The following is an 18,732-nucleotide window of genomic DNA, read 5'->3' as shown; positions in this document are numbered from 1 at the left end:
CCTTGCAGACAGAAGGACGAATCTGCAACGTGTAGCAGACACCCTAGGCATCAGTTTGAAGTGGGGCATTACATCGTGTATGAGAAAACTGTCTGCAAGTGGGTTCCCAAATTCTTGACAACTGATGATAGGAGGAAAAGAAGGGACTGTGCGAAGGCATTTTTGGACCATTTTTCAAGTAGTGCAAGCAATGTTATTCAACGATTAGTGACAGTTGATGAAACACCATTGTACGTGTATGAACCTGAGACCAAAAATCAATCCATGCAGTGGTGTCATGATGGATCACCACGATCCAAAAAATTTTGCAGACAGAAATCTGCATGGAAAGTGATGGGCGTGATATTTTAGGATTGTGAGGGGATAATACTCAGCGAATACCTGGAAAAAGGCACCATGTTGAATGTTATGTGGTCATGTTGGACAAATTGCATGCTGCTTTGGAGGAAAAGAGGCGGGGAAAGTGGTCAAAACGCATCTTTTTCCTCCAAGACAATGCTCCTTGCCACAAGGCCAGAATTGCAATGGAGAAAATTCACGACATAGTATGAAATCATTGAACATCCCCCTTATTCCCAGACCTTGCCCCCTCGGACTATTATCTGTTCCCCAACCTCAAAATGCACTTCAAAGGTACTACATTTAGGTACACAAGAGATGTTATATCAGCAGTAGAGGGGTGGTTTGCAGACAAAGACTTCTGTTACCATGGAATAGAATTGCTGCAGGAACGTTGCGCCAAGTGTATCAACCTGGAAAGGAACTATGTTTAATAAAATGACATTCATTTGCCACTGGCGCCATATTTTCTTTCTGAGGCCAGAAACTTATCAAAACTCCCTCATATATATATATATATATATATATTGCACATATGTATAAATACAAATACTACATCGGTTTTTATATTTATATTGTGAATAATAATTCCTTGATAAAAATGTAAAGTAAGAGGCCAAAAATATTTTATGGTTTTTGACTGGAAAAAAAAGTAACAATAAAAGCAATTTTAATACAAACTTTTAACTTATTTATGTACAATAAAAAGCTATAAGAATAAAATTTAAACACTTAACTAGTTAAGTTTAAGTATGCTTTTATATTACACATTTTCTTGGTTTATTATTATTATAAAATTTTATCAGTTCTTTAGAAAATATTTACACTGAAAATGAGGCCACTCTTTGGGTGAGACCCGCCTGCCATAATAGTAATAGAGGCATGTGATGCAAGAAAGCAAGCATTTTTGGCCGATGCTTATGTAGCATCAGCCAAAAAAAATAAAAAATAAATAAATTAAATTAAAGACAACTGTCTTTCCTCATTTTGAATTTGTGTCCAATCAGGCGATTAATCTGGACAAGAGGGAGCATCCCATCAGCATTGAGCTTGCTCAAGCCATTCATCCTTATACACCTCAATCAGATCACCTCGCATCTGCCTAGACTCCAGACACTGTAATTTTCAAAACTGTAATTGATACTGTAATTTGCCTTTCTTCATAAGAGCAACCCTTTTTTCCATTCACTAATCTTGTTGCCCTTCTCTGTACTCATTCCAGCAGCTCTACATCCTTCCTAAAATGAGGCCTCCAGACCTGGAGGCTTCATTTCAGACCTCCTGAGGTTAAAAAATATTGTAAACACAACTACATTCCTTTCAAGATTTTGAATTTATCAAAATTCAAAATCAAAATCTATCAAAATAGAAGCAAAATCTTGAATTTACATTCAAGATTTTGCTTCTATCAGATAATGCTCCTGGACATCCCATGCATCTAGATGATTTCAATTCGAACATGAGAGTCATATTTCTCCTGCCAAACACGACTTCACTTATCTAACCTATGGATCAGGGTGTTATTTCGAATTTAAAAGCATACTATTTATGCACAGAATTTTCTGAGGCATTGCCTGCGGTAGACAATGAGAAAAATTTTACGTTAAGAGACTTTTGGAAATCTTACAATATTTAACATGCTATCTTAAACATTAATAAGGTCTCGGTTGAAATTACTAAAAGTTGTTTAAATGGAGCATGGAAGAAAATATGCCCATGGCACATAAAAGGCTTCGAAGGATTTGAAAAAGACAAATCATATGAAGAGATTACAGATAAGATTGTAAAGGTTGCAGAGCTACTTCAGTTGGAGGTTGATGCCAAAGACGTGGAGGAGTTAATAGAGGAAGAAGAGAAGGAATTATCTAACGAAGAACCAAATCACTTGCAGGTAGCAATAGTGAAAGAAGAAAATGCTGATGAACCAAATGAGGAGCTGAGACGCTTCATCACAAGTGAGATAGAATGGCGCCCCCGTAGCCAGGTGGGCAGGAGTAGCAGTGCGTAGCACGTGCCTCTTGATTAGACCTGGGTTCTAGCCCGTGAGCCACCAAATACGGAGGATGCGGAAAGGTCAGGGAATGACCATCCCATATCCCAGGAGCAATATGGCCTTAGTTGCTAATGCTCCTAAAAAAAAGAAAAAACCAAATAACAATAACAGTGAGATGGCAATTGCATTTCGTTAAATTGCATCGGCAACGGCAACTTCTGAAAAAATGGATCCTTACAGCGAACGATTCTTAAAAGTTAACAAAGGGATGAATAATATGCTTGCTTGCTACAAAGAAATCTACAATGAAAAAAATGCCATCAGTCATCAATTAATATGTTCTTTCGTAAGGTTGAGCAGCCGATCCTGTCTAAATCTCCACACCGCTCAACCTCCGCAGCGGCGTACTCATCAGCTAAAGACGTCAATTCTGCAATGATGTTCAAGAGATAAAACTTACTGACATTATGCCTATCTCCTCTATTTTTTTGTAATTTTATAATTTTGAAATTTTTTTAAATTGCCCGCTTTTATAATTTTTCCTGGGCATGAAATAAAAAAAATTGAATAAATACAATAAATAATTCTATTCACATGTTCATTGAACATTTCTTTTTTAATTCAATCAATTCAGCGAGCACAGTTACGAGTGCTGCACAAGCATGGAGGAAATTCTGACTTACATAGCGTTCCGCTGAATGCAACCCTTACGTAAGTCAGGGAGTTCCTGTATTATAATATAACAATAATTATATTATAATTATAATATAATAATAACCTTAATAGGTATTATCCCCTGTTAAGAGCAAATGTCATGGTGATGTTTGGCTACTATTTGAATGAATTCTTAGGTCGACAAATGCAGATGGAAACACCAGGGGGTGTTACCAGGAGCAGGAATCTGTAACCACACTGTTTGAATCTCTAATGCTGCAGTATAATATGCAGTTATGTTTTAAAAGATTGGGGTGAGGGGTTGCATTGGCAACTTTAGCATTAGCAGAAGCATATGATGCAAGAAAGCAAGCGCAGCATCAGCCAAAAAAAAAAAAAAACTTCCACTTCACCCCTCCGTTCATTTGAAATACCTGTCCAGCTGAGCCTTAAATTTATTTAGGCTATCAACTTCCACAACAAGGGATGAAGTCTGTTCCATCAACCAACTAACCGCTGGCAAAGGCAAATTTCCGCACATCTATCCTACATCTGTCTTTCTTCAATTTGAATTTATGCCCTCTCAGGTGATTATTCTGAGAAAGAGGAAGAATCCCATCAGCATTGAGCATGCTCAAACCATTCAAGACTTTACACACCTCTATCAGATCACCTCGCTGGTGCCTAGTCTCCAGACACTGTAATTTGCGAAACTTAAGCCTTTCTTCATAAGAGCAACCTTTTGTTCCATCTAATCTTGTTGCCCTTCTCTGTACTCATTCCAGGAGCTCTACATCCTTCTTGAAATGAGGCCTCCAGACCTGTATACAGTACTCAAGGTGTGGCCTGACCATTGCCTTATACAAGGGAATAATCTCCTCCTTATCCCTGCTAGTAAAATTCCTGTATATCATTGATAAGACACCATGAGCTACTCTTGCAGCCCATCTGCACTGTCAGAGAACTTCATATCTGCCTGCAAAATTATCCCCAGGTCCTTTTCATTCTCTGCCACTGTCAGTGTAGTACCACAGAGTTGATACGTTGCTCTGGGGTTGCTGTTTCCTATATGTAGTACTTTACATTTGTCAATGATAAACTTCATTTGCCACCTCGCAGCCCATCTGCTCAACCTTTCCAGATCCTACTGACGCTTTGCAGCGTCATAGCTTCAGTAGTGTCCTTAAAAACCCTGCCAACCTTTGTATCGTCTGCAAACTTGGACATTAAGCTTGATATACCATCATCAATATCATTTATAAATACAGAAAACAATAATGGACCCAACACTGAACCCTGAGGGACTCCACTAATAACATTAGTCCACGATGAGCAGTGTCCATTGATTACCACTCGCTGTCTTCTACCCCCCAACCACTCCTTTATCCATAGCAGCAATTTGCCTCCAATGCCACACTGCTCAAATTTGTGCAGCAGTTTTCCACGTGCAATAGTATTATTTAGTTTTAGTATTAGTAATGACAGCATGGTGCAAGAAAGCCTATGGCTAATGCTGCACCAGCCAAAAAAGAAAAAAAAAAATCCAAAAAAACAATGATTAAAATAAATAATAATAATTAATTAAAAAAAGGAAATTAAACCTATCATCCTACGCGCTTCCTTTACCCGAAAGTACTATCCAGATGACCTTTGAATTTCTCCAAACTGTCGGCCTCTACCACCCATGAAGGCAACTTATTTCAGTAGTTTATAACTCGCTGGCTAAAATACAACTTCCTGCAGACCAATCTAAACATTTCCCCCCGTAACTTGAATTTATGTCCCCTAGTTCTAGCATCATTTATAATCTTGAAAATTTCGTCCTCATTCATTTTACTGATGCCTCTCAGAGCCTTAAACACCTCAATCAAATCTCCTCTAAGGTGCCTAGTTTCCAAACTCTGCAACCCATATATTCAAAGTCTTTCTTCATAAGGACGCCCTTTTGCCGATCTCACCAGGCGAGTTACCCTTCTTTGCACCCTTTCAAGAAGCTCGATGTCTTTCTTTAGGTGCGGTCTCCATACTTGAACACAGTATTCCAAGTGTGGTCTAACATAAGCCTTATATAATGGGATTATCACGTCCCGATCTCTACTTGCAAAAGTTCGATAGATCATCGATAGGACACCATGGGCCTTCCTTGCAACCTGTTTACAATGCTCAGAGAATTTCATGTCTGACCGTATCATAACACCCAAGTCCCTTTCCTCCAGTACTGGGTTTAGTTGAATTCCACCAAGTGAATAAGTTATTTTGGGATTACTGTTTCCCAGATGTAATACCTTACACTTTTCGGATTAAAGCATAGCTGCCATTTTTCTGACAATTCCTGAAGTCTATCTAGGTCTCTCTGAAGAAGCTCAGCTTGACAGTGATCATTAACTACTCTACCAATTTTAACATCATCTGCAAATTTAGACATCATGCCCTCTATCCCTTCATAAATGTTGTTTATGAAGATTAAAAACAACAGTGGTCCTAATACTGATCCTTGGGGAACCCCACTTCTTACATCAACCCAATCTGAGGAATAGCTATTTACCACAACCCTCTGCCTCCTGCCCTGAAGCCATCCTTCTATCCATCTAAGGATTTTCCCAGTGATTCCAACCTGTTCCAACTTAGAAAGCAACCGCTCATGTGGGACTGAGTCAAAAGCTTTGCTGAAATCTAAATAAACAATGTCGAAATTATTCCCTAAATTCAGCTCGTGAGTGACCCTTTCGAAATAGCGAACCAGATTTGTTAAACATGATTTTCCCTTTACAAAACCATGCTGAGTATCCTTGAGAATTTCAATTCGATCCAAATGATTCTGAATTCCACCCTTGATCATTGTCTCCATGATTTTCCCTACTACTGAAGTCAGACTGACAGGTCGATAATTTCCCACTTCACTCTTAGAGCCACCCTTATGTATGGGAGATACATTTGCACTTTTTCAATCCAAGGGAATCTACCCAGAGTCTAGTGATGCTTGCATAATTAGCCTCAATGGTTCAGTGCACTTGCTTGCCGCCTCCCTTAAGATTATAGGGTATATTCCATCAACTCCAGGAGCCCTACTGGTCTGTAGGCTCGAAAGTTTTTTCATTAAATAATCTTGCGAAATTTCAATATCATTAATTACATATTTTTTAACTTCGCTCCCACAATTTCCCATTGCCACAAAAGGCTTTTCATTTGTAAATATCGATGCAAAATAACTGTTGAGTTCATCTGCAATGGTAGCTGGTGTATTTAATACTATCCCCCTTTCCTTACGTGAAGGACCGATCTGGTCTGTCCTGCTCCTCTTGGCATATCAAAAGCCTCTAAGATCCAAGTATATAATATCAGAGTTATTCCCTGCATCCAGTTCTTTTGTGACTGCATCATAATATCCAAACAAATCGGTCAGGCAAGACTTCCCCTTAACAAAACCATGAGCTTCTTCATTAGACCGGGGTTCGAGCCCATCACCACCAAATACGGAGGAAGCGGAAAGGTAAGGGAATGACCACCGCATATCCCGGAGCAATATGGCTTTAGTTGCTAATACTCCTAAAAAAAAACAAATAATAAACAAACAAACAACAAAACCATGCTGTGTCCGAACTATAACTGAAGTCTTGTCTAGATGATCCTGCAGTGCTTCTTTAACCAGTGCCTCCATTAATTTTCCTGGAACAGAAGTTAAACTCACAGGTCTATAATTATTTGTGTCAGCCTTTGATCCTCCTTTGTGAATTGGGGTCACATTTGCACATCTCCAGTCTATGGATACCTCCCCTAAGTCCAAGGAAGCTCTCATAATTATAGTTAAGTGTTTGCTTACTTCCTTTGCTGCTTCTTTTAATATAACTGGATAGATCCCATCCACCCCACGTGCCTTTCTTGTGTTTATCTTCAACAATTTCTCCTCCACTTTACTCTCAGTCTTTACAAGATTATCTAGCTTACTGCCAGAGTTGAATACACCTCTGGCATTCCCCTCGCTGAATACCTCCTCATGTGTGAATGTCGATGCAGAATATTCATTTAGTTTGTTAGCTACCTGAGCAGGATCATCAACAGTTGAACCATCGATATCAAGTGGACCAATCTGATTCATCCCCTTCCTTCTAGAGTTTACATAAGTAAAGAACTCTTTGCTGTTTTTCTTTGCATCTCTTGCCAAAGATTTCTCGTAATCTGCCTTCGCCTGCTACCCTCCTTTGTAACTTGGTTACAGATCAACTTATATCTATTATAGGCTTCTGTGTTACGTCTTAATTTATATATATCCCATGCATTTTTCTTTTCTGCCATATGTCTCATTAGTTCATCTGACATCCATTTAGGCCTAAACCTTGAACAATATTTCTTAGTTGGTATGTAAAGCCTAGTAGCTTCCAAGATAAGTTGGCACCTCCGTTGCCAGGTGGGCAGGAGCAGCAGTGTGTAGCACACGCTTAGTGATTAGACCGGGGTTCGAGCCCATGACCACCAAATATGGAGGATGCAGAAAAGTCAGGGACTGACCACCACATATCCCTGGAGCAATATGGCCTTAGTTGCTAATGCCTCTAAAAACCAAATAACGAACAATAACAATCCAAGATAAGTTCTTTGAATTCTTCCCATTTTGAATTTGCTGTCGGTAACATCATCAGTTGGTCCCACTGTATAGTATTTAAATACTGTCTCAGACCATCGTAGTCACCTTTACGAAAGCAATAACCCTTCCCTTTACCCCTGATGGTAGTTACCTCTTTCAGGAAATCCCACTTCAGCACACTGTGATCACTGCCACCTAGTGGTTCCTTTATCTGCAGATCCTGATAATCAAATCAAGAGTATTACTCCCTCTAGTTGCCTCCCAAACATACTGATGTAGAAAACAATCATCCAATAAATGCACAAAAGCCTTACTAGTGTGTGAGTGACCAACCCACAAATTCCAGTCAATATCTGGGAAATTAAAATCCCTCATTATAAGACTCTGATTTACTGGCCCACTCTATTTCTCTGTACAGTTTCTTATTATACTCAGAGTCATTAGGCCTATAGCACACTCCTACTCTCAATTTTGATGAACCAATGCTTATGTCACACCAAACTGACTCGACACTGCACTGTCCAGCGATGTCGACTGGCTTCACTTCCTTGGATTTTATGTGTTTCTTAACTAATAGCATAACCCCTCCTCTCTTCCTATCCTGTCTATCCTTTCTGTAGACATTGTACTTCCCAAATTCCAGTTCTGCATTCCTTTTATCTGTGTAACACCACGTCTCTGATATCCCAACAATATCCACCTTTGATGCTTTGAGCAATACCTCAAATTCATCAAATTTATTTACCAAACTCCTAGCATTGGTATACACGCAAGTGTACATTCCCTTGTTCTTAGTGTGTTTATTTGTACCGCAATGACTCCCAGCAGTCTCTGAAATATCCTGCATCTTGTTTTCGAGGCTTCTGCTCATTCCAATAGAAGCAGTGCAAGAATCACTTTTACCTCTGCCAGTGGCTACTGTTAATCTATTAGTTAATCTACTGTTAATCTATTAGCAAGGAAGGCCCATGGTGTCCTATCGATGATCTATCGAACTTTTGCAAGTAGAGATAGGGACGTGATAATCCCATTATATAAGGCCTATGTTAGACCACACTTGGAATACTGTGTTCAAGTATGGAGACCGCACCTAAAGAAAGACATCGAGCTTCTTGAAAGGGTGCAAAGAAGGGTAACTCGCCTGGTGAGATCGGCAAAAGGGCGTCCGTATGAAGAAAGACTTCGAATATGTGGGTTGCAGAGTTTGGAAACTAGACACCTTAGGGGAGATTTGATTGAGGTGTTTAAGGCTCTGAGAGGCATCAGTAAAATGAATGAGGACAAAATTTTCAAGATTATAAATGATGCTAGAACTAGGGGACATAAATTCAAGTTACGCGGGGAAATGTTTAGATTGGACTGCAGGAAGTTTTATTTTAGCCAGCGAGTTATAAATTACTGGAATAAGTTGCCTTCATGGGTGGTAGAGGCCGACAGTTTGGGGAAATTCAAAGGTCATCTGGATAGTACTTTCGGGTAAGGGAAGCGCATAGGATGATAGGATTAATTTCCTTTTTATTTAATTTTTAATTTCATTTTATTATTTTTATTTATTTATTAATTATTATTATTTATTTATTTATTTAATTTTTGTTTTTATCATTGTTTTGTTCGGATTTTTTTTTTTTTTTTTTTTTTTTGGCTGGTGCAGCATAAGCCATAGGCTTTCTTGCACCATACGGCCGTTACTAATACTAATACTAATACTAGTCCTTGTATCCCCCCCCCAATCTAGCAGTTTTCCGACCCTCCTAACACTGCCTCGATAGCATCAGCAAATATTCTTGCCCTTTCAATTTAAGTGTATCCCATCCCTGTAGAAGCAGTCTCTCCTGTTAACAAGTACAGACCAGGCTGAAAAAAATTCTACCCTTTGAGCCTTGCACAATCTTTCCAGGGTCGAATTGATCATATACTCCCTCCTGTCGTGTCTAGGCAGAATTGCAGACACTTTCAAATTCAACCCTAATTCATTTTTTTCAACAGTGACCTGTACTTGTTAAGTGATTCTGCCAGTCTCCTACTCTTAATATCATTAGTGCCAACGTGTACAACTATATCACCTTTTGTTCCCTTAAAAGATGATATCCGCTCTACAACATCATCAACCTTTGCCCCTGGCAGACATACCCTGGTCCTGTTCCACCTATCCTTTTTACAAAGCATGTTCCCCGTTTCCCTGACTTTAGAGTCACCAACAACTACTAGTTCCTGTGGGACCAGCGCATTCTGCCTTGGGGGTTGCCGCTGTGTTGCGTGATGGCCAAGTGCAAGCTGTGGCTTTGATGTGGGCAGCTGAGGGCTTGATCGGCCCCTCAATTTAGATCCTTCGAGGGCATCCACCCTGTCCTTCAAGCTCTCATATAGGCCCATAACAACGCTGAGTTTTCGCCTGATTTCGTTACACTCCTTTCATCATGTACACACACAGATATCCCCCATGGCAATATCATGTCCCGTACCCGATTGCTCCACAAACATCATGCAAGCAGTGTGTTTTAAAAGGCTGTGTTTCAGAGGGCAACTGCCCCCTTCAGTTCTCCTCTGGGTCACAGCACTTCCATTAACTTGAGCCTTTTGCTTTGCTGCTCTGGTCTGAGTCATGATTTCAATTTAATTTCAATTTCGTTACAAAATTATAATCCTAAACTTGTATCCCAACACAGTTATAACGCTATATATATTTTTTGGTATCACATATTATACCGAAAGTGTTATCTATGAGTTCCGTTTATATATCTTCCGTATGAAGTTATGTATTAATTAATTATGTTACGTTTGTAATCTATGTCGGTATATGTATTTAGTTAAAAGTACAATTTAATTGACAACGAAGTTTAACAAAATTAATAGATTTTGCTGATTAATTGACAATATTATATTATATACTATACTACACTATACTAACGCTATCTAGTTCGGGATATAACATATCGTATAACAATGGTGGAAATTTACGGACACTTAAGTATTAATTAACTTCCAAATCTCGCTGTCTCAATTCAGAAAATAAAAATAAAATAAATAAATTTTCTGTTTATACTCCGGGACGACCAAACGGTCAGAGGAGTTTTACAAGATACACAGAATACAAGAAAATGAATACATGCATGAATCAATTCAGAATAAATGAATACTTGCATGAATACATTGACATAAGTGTTATTTGCTTTCAGAAATCGCTGAGATCACATGGATGTGATCTCATTGATTTCTGTATCCACATTCCTTCAGCACAGTATTTAAAATACTGCTACTGCACCAAGCCCTAGTTGATATGGTTTGAATGGTGGTAGATGGTAAATATTCAGTTATCAAAAACTACTAAGTTTCTACTGTTTATCATGATATTTATTGGTTTAATATTTTTATTTTAATTGTGCTTAGGTAAAGTATTATAATTTTTATTTTAGCTCACATATTTTAATTATATTTTATTTTACCTAATTTGAATAGTATTAGTAGAGGCATATGACTCAAGAAAGCAAGCTTATACAGCATCGGCAAAAAAAAAAAAAAAAAAGCCTTCTCATTTCACCCATCCATTTGCTCCAAAAGTTTGTTCACTTCTTCCTTAAATTTATTTAAGCTGTGAACCATGGGTGCCGGCAGGATATTTTGAAAGGTGGTGCAAAAAAAAAAAAAAAAAAAAAATTACAATAGAATTTTGATTATCCGAATCCCCCCCCCCTCCAAATGACAGTAGACAGTATCTACTTTTAGTGTACTGGTTATTATGCTAAAATATTACTCCTGCCGCGTGATGCATTTGTTTCCGATTACATATTTGAAGGTATATGCAGTATAACATAGAAAGTCTTAATTTGTCATTGCAGGAGTTAAAAATCAAATGTTGGCTTTAACTACTGTGTGGACTCGGGATAGTCTCCCGTGACCTTGTTGCATCATTGTATGTTGTCCATTGTATGCGTGGGAGTATGGTGGGGGAGTTTAGCTTTCACTCAGTCTGCTGCCAGCCACTGCAGTATGAGGTTATTTCAGGCTTTTTGCTTCTAATCACTCAGTGTTTGAGTTTTTGTTCATGGCTATTTCAATGTAAAATATTGTGTCGTTTTGCTTTTTAATTTTGATACTGCTGCCCCTTGGTGTTAATAATAGCATCCACAGGCAAAAGAAATGTGTTGTCAATAGAAGATAACAATTATTAATAGACTGGAAAAGGGCGAAACCAGTGTATCTCTTGCTAAGATTTTTAACTTTGGTAAAGCAACCATATCTGACATAAATAGCAGAAAAAAAAATGAAAATTTGAAATTTACTTCGAAGTTTAACAATGAAGATGGCTCCAAAAAAAAAGGAAAAACTATGAAAAAAGCTAGTGATGAGAAATTAGAAGACACTGTTTATTTGTTTTTATAGGTTTCTATAAAAGAGAAGTCAAGGTGAACCTATTTCTAGACCTCTGTCATGTGAAAAAGCATTACAATTGAATCATAATTTTTAAAGCCCATCTGAATTTAAAGCCAGTATAGGATAGCTGAAAAATTTTGAATCTCTCCACAATATAAGGCAGCTTGAAATTCAAGGAGAAACTTTATCAGGTGATGTCCTAAAAGCAAAAGCTTTTAAAGAGTCTTTTCTGAAAATGGCAGAGAAAGAAGGTTTTCCAAGGATGACATTTATAATTCAGATGAAACTGGTCTTAATTGGAAGTCACTCCCTCGTAAATCACTTGCATCACGATGCTAAATGGCTGCTCCTTGTTACAAAGCTAACAGATAGCGTGTTATAGTTATGGTGTGTGTGCAAATGTAAGTGGACAGCATGTTTTACCATTGTTGGTTGTAGGGAATCCAAGATGCTTTAAAGGTGTTAAGTGCCTACCAGTATGATATAAAAGACAGAAAAATGCTTGAATGAATTCCAATATTTTTTTGTATTGGTTTAGCGAAGATTTTATTCCGTGTGAAGAAGCATTGAGAAAATGACGGTAAAGCTGGTAAAGTTTTGTTTATTATCAATAATGCAACATCCCACCCTCCTCTTGAAAAAATGAATTCAATTGACAAGAACTTCATTGTCAGGTTTTTACTGCCAAATGTTGCAGCCCTGCTGTAGCCAGTGGATCAAGGTGTTATACAAAAACTAAAAAAGATGTACAAAAAACAAGTCTTGTGTCGCTTGCTTCTACCAGAGGGAGATGAAGAGAGCGTGGTTGAGTTTTCAAAGAAGTTCAACATTAAGGATCATTGCTGCATGTTAGCAGATGTCTGGAACATGTTGTCGGAGAGAAATCTGAAAAAAGAAATGGCATAAACTTTGGGGTGCTGCTGAAGAGCTGGCCACACATGTGCAAGATTTGAATGAAGTCGTAAGTGAGATTGTAACTTTATTTCAAGGGATTCCCGAGTTTTCCGAGTGTGGGCAAGATGATGCAGAGGCATGGTTAAAGAACGATGCTGATGATCCTGGTTATCCATATTTTAACCGAAGAAGAAATTGTTGCATTAGTCTAGGACAGTGGTGTCCAACCTGCGGGCCGGATCCGGCCCCCAAATAATTTTTATAAGGCCTGTGCGGAAAGTGAACTAAATCAGCATCGATCTCTCCACTGTGTGTACAGGCATGCAAGCATCCAGCTCGACTGTATCAAACATGTACTTGTGATTCAGTGCAGTCATATGTACGCTAAGTACAGTTATGTATTTTGATATAGCTTGTTCATTGCATTGAATTAATTATTAATTAGTATTGAATTTAAAAAAAAATATTCTTAAAATGTTCCAAAAGGGGAAAATCGATTTGGAGTGTCATGTTTTTGATCCAAGGTAGACTGAAGACTATTTCGTCATTGATTACCACGAAAAAGCAGTGTGTTTGGTGTATCAGAAGATTGTGAATTTTTAAAGAATATAACACTGATTCCAATCATAAATCTTATGATCAACATAAAGGAGTGCTACAAAAAGAAAAGTGTTCAAGGTTACAAACAAATTAAGAAAACAACAAAACATACTGAAAATGCATCAGTCAAGAAATTTATCTGCTATTCGTGCCAGTTATCAAGTTGCACATTTGATCACTTTTGAAAGTAAACTGTTCAATGATGGTGAATTTGTTAAGCGTTGTTTGTTAAAAGTTGTGGCAGAAATTTGTCCGGAGAAACAAACAATGAAGACATTAGTTTGTCTTGACAAACAATTATGTGAAGAGTAGAAGATATTAGAAAAAATTTGTTCAAATAACTTTTAGAAAACATAAAACAAATGAAATATTTTAGTGTGGCATTGGATGGCAATACGGATGTAAATGACACAGCCCAACTCCTCATCTTCATACGTGGAATTAATGATAATTTTGTACCAGTTGAAGATTTAGCTGATCTACAAGGGTATGCGCGGAACAACTTCAGGTGAAAATCTTTACCAATCTATCAAAAAGTTAGGATTAAATATTAAAAACCTGTAGGAGTCACAACTGCCGATGCAAAAAATGTGATTGGTAAAAACATATGGGTAGAATAACCAAGAAAATGATAGATATCAGAGCTGAAACTCCGATTGGAATTCACTACATTGTGCATCAAGAAGCTCTTCATGGAAAAATATTGTATCACCAACACGTTATGAATGTAGTTATTTCAGTTGTAAATTTTACAAGATCACGTGGCCTTAACGTGTCTATTGAAACATCACCGAATAGACACATATATCTAATGTTTCAACACAGAAATAGGGAAATCAATAAAACAACTATCAAATATGGAGTGGCTGCTTGATCTTGAAATTCATACATACATTTCTAGTCATTTAAATCTCTTAATTGAAAATTACAAGGGAAAGGAAAATTGGTCTGATTTGTTTGGTGACATCAAATCATTTCAGAATAGGTTGTTATTATTTAAATTCCAGTTGAGCAAGACAATTTAGTTCATGCATGTTGTACTGAGCTAAAGGAGAAACATATTTCCAAAGAATCGTTGCCTTTCGTTATTACAATTACTTTTTGACAAGTTTGAAAGTCAATTTTCTGATATAAAATCTCATGAAAAAAACAAGCTTTTGTTTGAGAACCCATTTACTTCTATAGCTAAAAACTATAATCCCAGATTGCAACTTGAAATTATTCAATTATCTTCAAGCTAACATAGGATTCAAAAATAAGTATATAGACTCCAAAAATAAACTATTTGAATTCTACAAGGCTTCCCATATGAAGATTTTCTGCTAATAAAAGAAAATTCCGTGAAAATGGCTGCTTTTTTCGGATTCGTATGTTTGCAAGCAGATTTTTTTCACTCGTAAAATCAAATAAATATTTAAAAAGAAACAGAATAACAGATGAGCATTTTTTTTTTTTTTTTTTATGAAAACCCCAAACACGAGAGGTATTAAAACCTATGGTACCATGCATGGATTGGTGGTTGAAAAGCCAAAAGAAGATATTTGTTGAATTTTTAGGAAATACATATGAAGGAAGGAAGGTTGTTCCAGAAAATGGCAGTTGAATGAAGATGAAAAGTTGGTTCTGTGAGTTTGAAGTTGGACAGTAAATGGCTGGTGGCGGCATGTGTTCGGACTGTTTTGAAAGGGAGAGAGAGAAAGAGCGGGAATTATAGAAGCCAATTCAGAAGAACAGTGCCCATGGAAGTATCTGTAGAAAGGGCATGCAGCAGAAACAGTACGTCTATGAGACAGCGAGTGGAGAGACTGTTAGAGATGAGTCATTAATTAACCTAACTGCCCTCTTCTGAATGGAATCTAGAAGCCTGAGAGAAGTTTTGGAGGCACCACCCCAGAAGTGGGAACAATATTCCATGGTGGGGTGGATTTGTAATTTGTACAGAGTGAATGAACAGCTCTTTAGAAGAAAAGTGACACTGAGAGCGAAAGAGAAAACCAAGTTTTTTAGATGCAGAGGAAGCAGTATTTGTAATGTGCTTGTGCCAAGAGGGATTAGAAGTCAGGGTAATCCCCAAAAGAAATATATCACCTTGCCTAGAAATTGGAGTGTCATCAAAGATAAGCATAGGAGCAGAAGAATCCTTTTTGTGTGATATAAGACAGGACTGAGTTTTAGAAAGATTTAAACAACTGAGCTGTCTTTGCCTCACTGGAGAATTACCTGGAGATCAACATTTAAGGAACTGGTAGCGGATATTCGAGAAGGTGAAGCTGATTGAGCAGGGCAAGATTTCTCAAAATGGAAAGTGGAATGCAATGTGCTATCATCGGCAAAACTATGGATAGGATTTCCAGTCAGTGAAAGAAGGTCATTAATATGCAAGAGGGAAAGAACTGAACCTTGGGGGACATGATTGAAAGCCTTTGAGATGTCAAGAGCAACTGCTTGTGTTTCCCCAAACTTTTCTATTGAATTTGTCCATAAATTGTTAACATAGGCCAGAATATCACCTGTGGATTGATACTGAACGAATCTGTACTGACGATCGTTGATCAGACGGAAGGTTTCTAGATAGTTTAAGAGTTGACGGTTAAGTGATTTCTCTATTACTTTAGAAAGTGTAGAAGTAATTGGATGGGAGGGATATTTCACCCTTTTTAGGAATTGGCTGGATATGAGCAAATTTCCAAGCAGATGGAAAAACACCTTTGGAATAAGAAAGTGAATAATGGTTGCATAGAACAGGGGTAAGTTCAGGAGCGCAGGTTTTGAGAACAAGTGGAGAAATACCATCAGGACCTAGAGCTCCATCAAGAAATACCATCAGCAGATAATCTTCATTATGTATTGAGATTGGCGTCACAAATTTGCAACCAAATTTTGAACATTTATTTAAAAATGTCTTGCCTGAATCATCTCATTAAATGTTAAGTTTTGTCCAGTAAATGTTATTTTGTATTGTACTTAATAAAATTTTCGGATATTTCAATTTTAGGTTTATCATTATACTGTGTTTGTTTATTTACCTTATATTGAAAAGCAGTGATACTTTTCAGGTTGTAAATTTTCCAAAATGAGCATTTAAAAGTAAAGTATTTTTTTTTTAAACAAAAGTGAAGTATTTCAAACAGAAACAAAAGCAAAATATTTAAAAAAAAAAAAAAAAAAAAAAGAAACAAACAAAAGTAAGTCATATTTTTATAATTTTAATAAAATCTAAAAAAATATATCACTAATATAGATTTGTTGCACATAAAAGTGCTGGGAATTTGCATATTTTTATTATAGCTTGAAAAGAAAAAAAGTAATATGAAAAACTTCCTTTTACGAGTAACAAGATATAGAAAATGTGACACATAATTTTTTCTCTAATCACTCTGTGCGGCCCGTGAAACAAATCTTTTGAATACAGCCCCCATACAGGAAAAGGTTGGACACCACTGGTCTAGGATGAAGAATGGTCTAACTTGAACCAAGGTGATTCTGATGACAAAGAAGAAGAGGGAGCAGGTCTGCTCACGCAGAGGCCTTCACTGGCTAGAAACTGCAATGACATGGTGTGAGCAACTGTCCGAATGCTATTAAAGAAGATGAGAGACCTCGCCATGAAAAAAAAGACAATCTCGCATGGTTCAAAAAAAAATACAAGATTACATATTTTAAAAAATAAACCTTCCCAAGATTCATTATACTCTTGTGTGCAATTACTTGTTTGTTTCTGTAAAAAAAAAAAAAAAGTGCGCACAAGAATAAATGAATCTTGAGAAGGTTTATTTTTTAAAATATGTAATCTTGTATTTTTTATTTATTTTTTTTTTTTTTTGAACCATGCGAGATTGTCTTTTTTTTTTTCATGGCTATTATTTACAAAGGTTATTATTTACAAACCATTTCCTAAATCAATTTTTTTTATAATACTTCACATTTCAAAATACGTTAGCAATAACCTTGCGTGCAGTGATTTAATTGTAGGCCTAATTACATTTTGTTTCGTATAAACTGGGTATTCTCATGTATGTTTGATTATCTGAGCTATTTCATTAACTGAACCAACCTTGGTCCCAGTTAGTTCAGATAATCGACATTCTAATGTATTACATAAGGGTCACCCAGTAAGTTATTACATATACCCATGTGTATTGTGTCTGTAAATTGCGTGTGTTCTCTAATCGATTTGCCTGTTTTGCAGAAAAAACCTTGCTATCTACATGTGAAACCAACTAACTCAGCCACAGAGCAAAAAAACACCATAAAAGTTCTTTGTGTCAACAACAGGATTCGAAGATTCAGGAAGCGGATAGCTTTCAGACCTGTACGCAGTATTCAAGGTGTGGCCTTATACGAGGGGATGATCACCTCCTTATCCCTGCTAGCCAAATTTCTGTATATCATTGACAAGACCCCATGAACTACTCTGGCAGCCTGTCTGCACTACTGAGAAAACTTCATATCAGACTGCACAATTACCCCCAGATCTCTTTCATTCTCCACTACCCTGAGTGTAACGGCACCCAGTTGGTATATATCTCTGGGGTTCCTGCTACCCATGCAGTACTTTGCATTTGTCAATGTTAAACTTCAGTTGCCACTTCTCAGCCCATCTACCCAACATTTCCAGATCATTACTGTTATTTACAACCCCACCAACCTTTGTATCATTTACAAATTTTGACATTAAGCTTGATATACCTTCATCAATATCATTGACAAATATACAAAACAACAATGGGCCCTACACCGAACCCTGGGGAACACCACCAATAACATTAGTCCACAAAGACCAGTCCATTGGTTACCACTCTGTCTTCTCCCACTCAACCATCCTTTTATCTATTGTAGCAACTTGTTCTTAATGGATTAAGAACAAGTTGCTACAAATTAATAGCAAATTAATAGCAAATTGTTCTTAACTGCTCCAATTTGTACAGTAGTCTTCCACGTGTAGCCATATCAAAAGCTTTCCTAGAAATCCAAGTATATATGATATCAAAATTAATTTTTTGCATCCATTTCCTTTGTGACCACGTCATAGTATCCAATCAAATCCAGTCAGACAAAACTTCCCCTTAGCAAACCCATGCTCTGTCTGAATTATTACTGCAGTCTTGTCTAGATGATCCTGCAATGCTTCCTTAGCTAGCGACACCATTATTTTCCCTGCAATAATAGTCAAACTAACAGGTCTGTAATTACTCGTGTCACCCTTTGATCCACATTTGTGAATTGGGGATGCATTTGCACATCTCCAGTCTGTGGGGACTTCCCTGAGTCCAAGGATGCTCTCGTAATTATAGCTAAG

General features: G+C 37.3%; 1 protein-coding gene across 1 annotated transcript in view; it reads left to right on the top strand.

The window, feature by feature from the left end:
• The window catches only part of LOC150078502 (store-operated calcium entry-associated regulatory factor-like), a 150,240-nt gene that overhangs the window by 42,430 nt on the left and 89,078 nt on the right, over window positions 1-18,732 (top strand). The gene's annotated exons all lie outside the window — the stretch shown is intronic.

This window comes from Mastigoproctus giganteus, chromosome 11, assembly GCF_048544385.1.
Source record: "Mastigoproctus giganteus isolate SK-2022 chromosome 11, ASM4854438v1, whole genome shotgun sequence".
NCBI lineage: Eukaryota > Metazoa > Arthropoda > Arachnida > Uropygi > Thelyphonidae > Mastigoproctus > Mastigoproctus giganteus.
The sequence above is the reverse complement of the archived record's forward strand: the minus strand, read 5'-3'. Positions and strand labels throughout refer to the sequence as shown.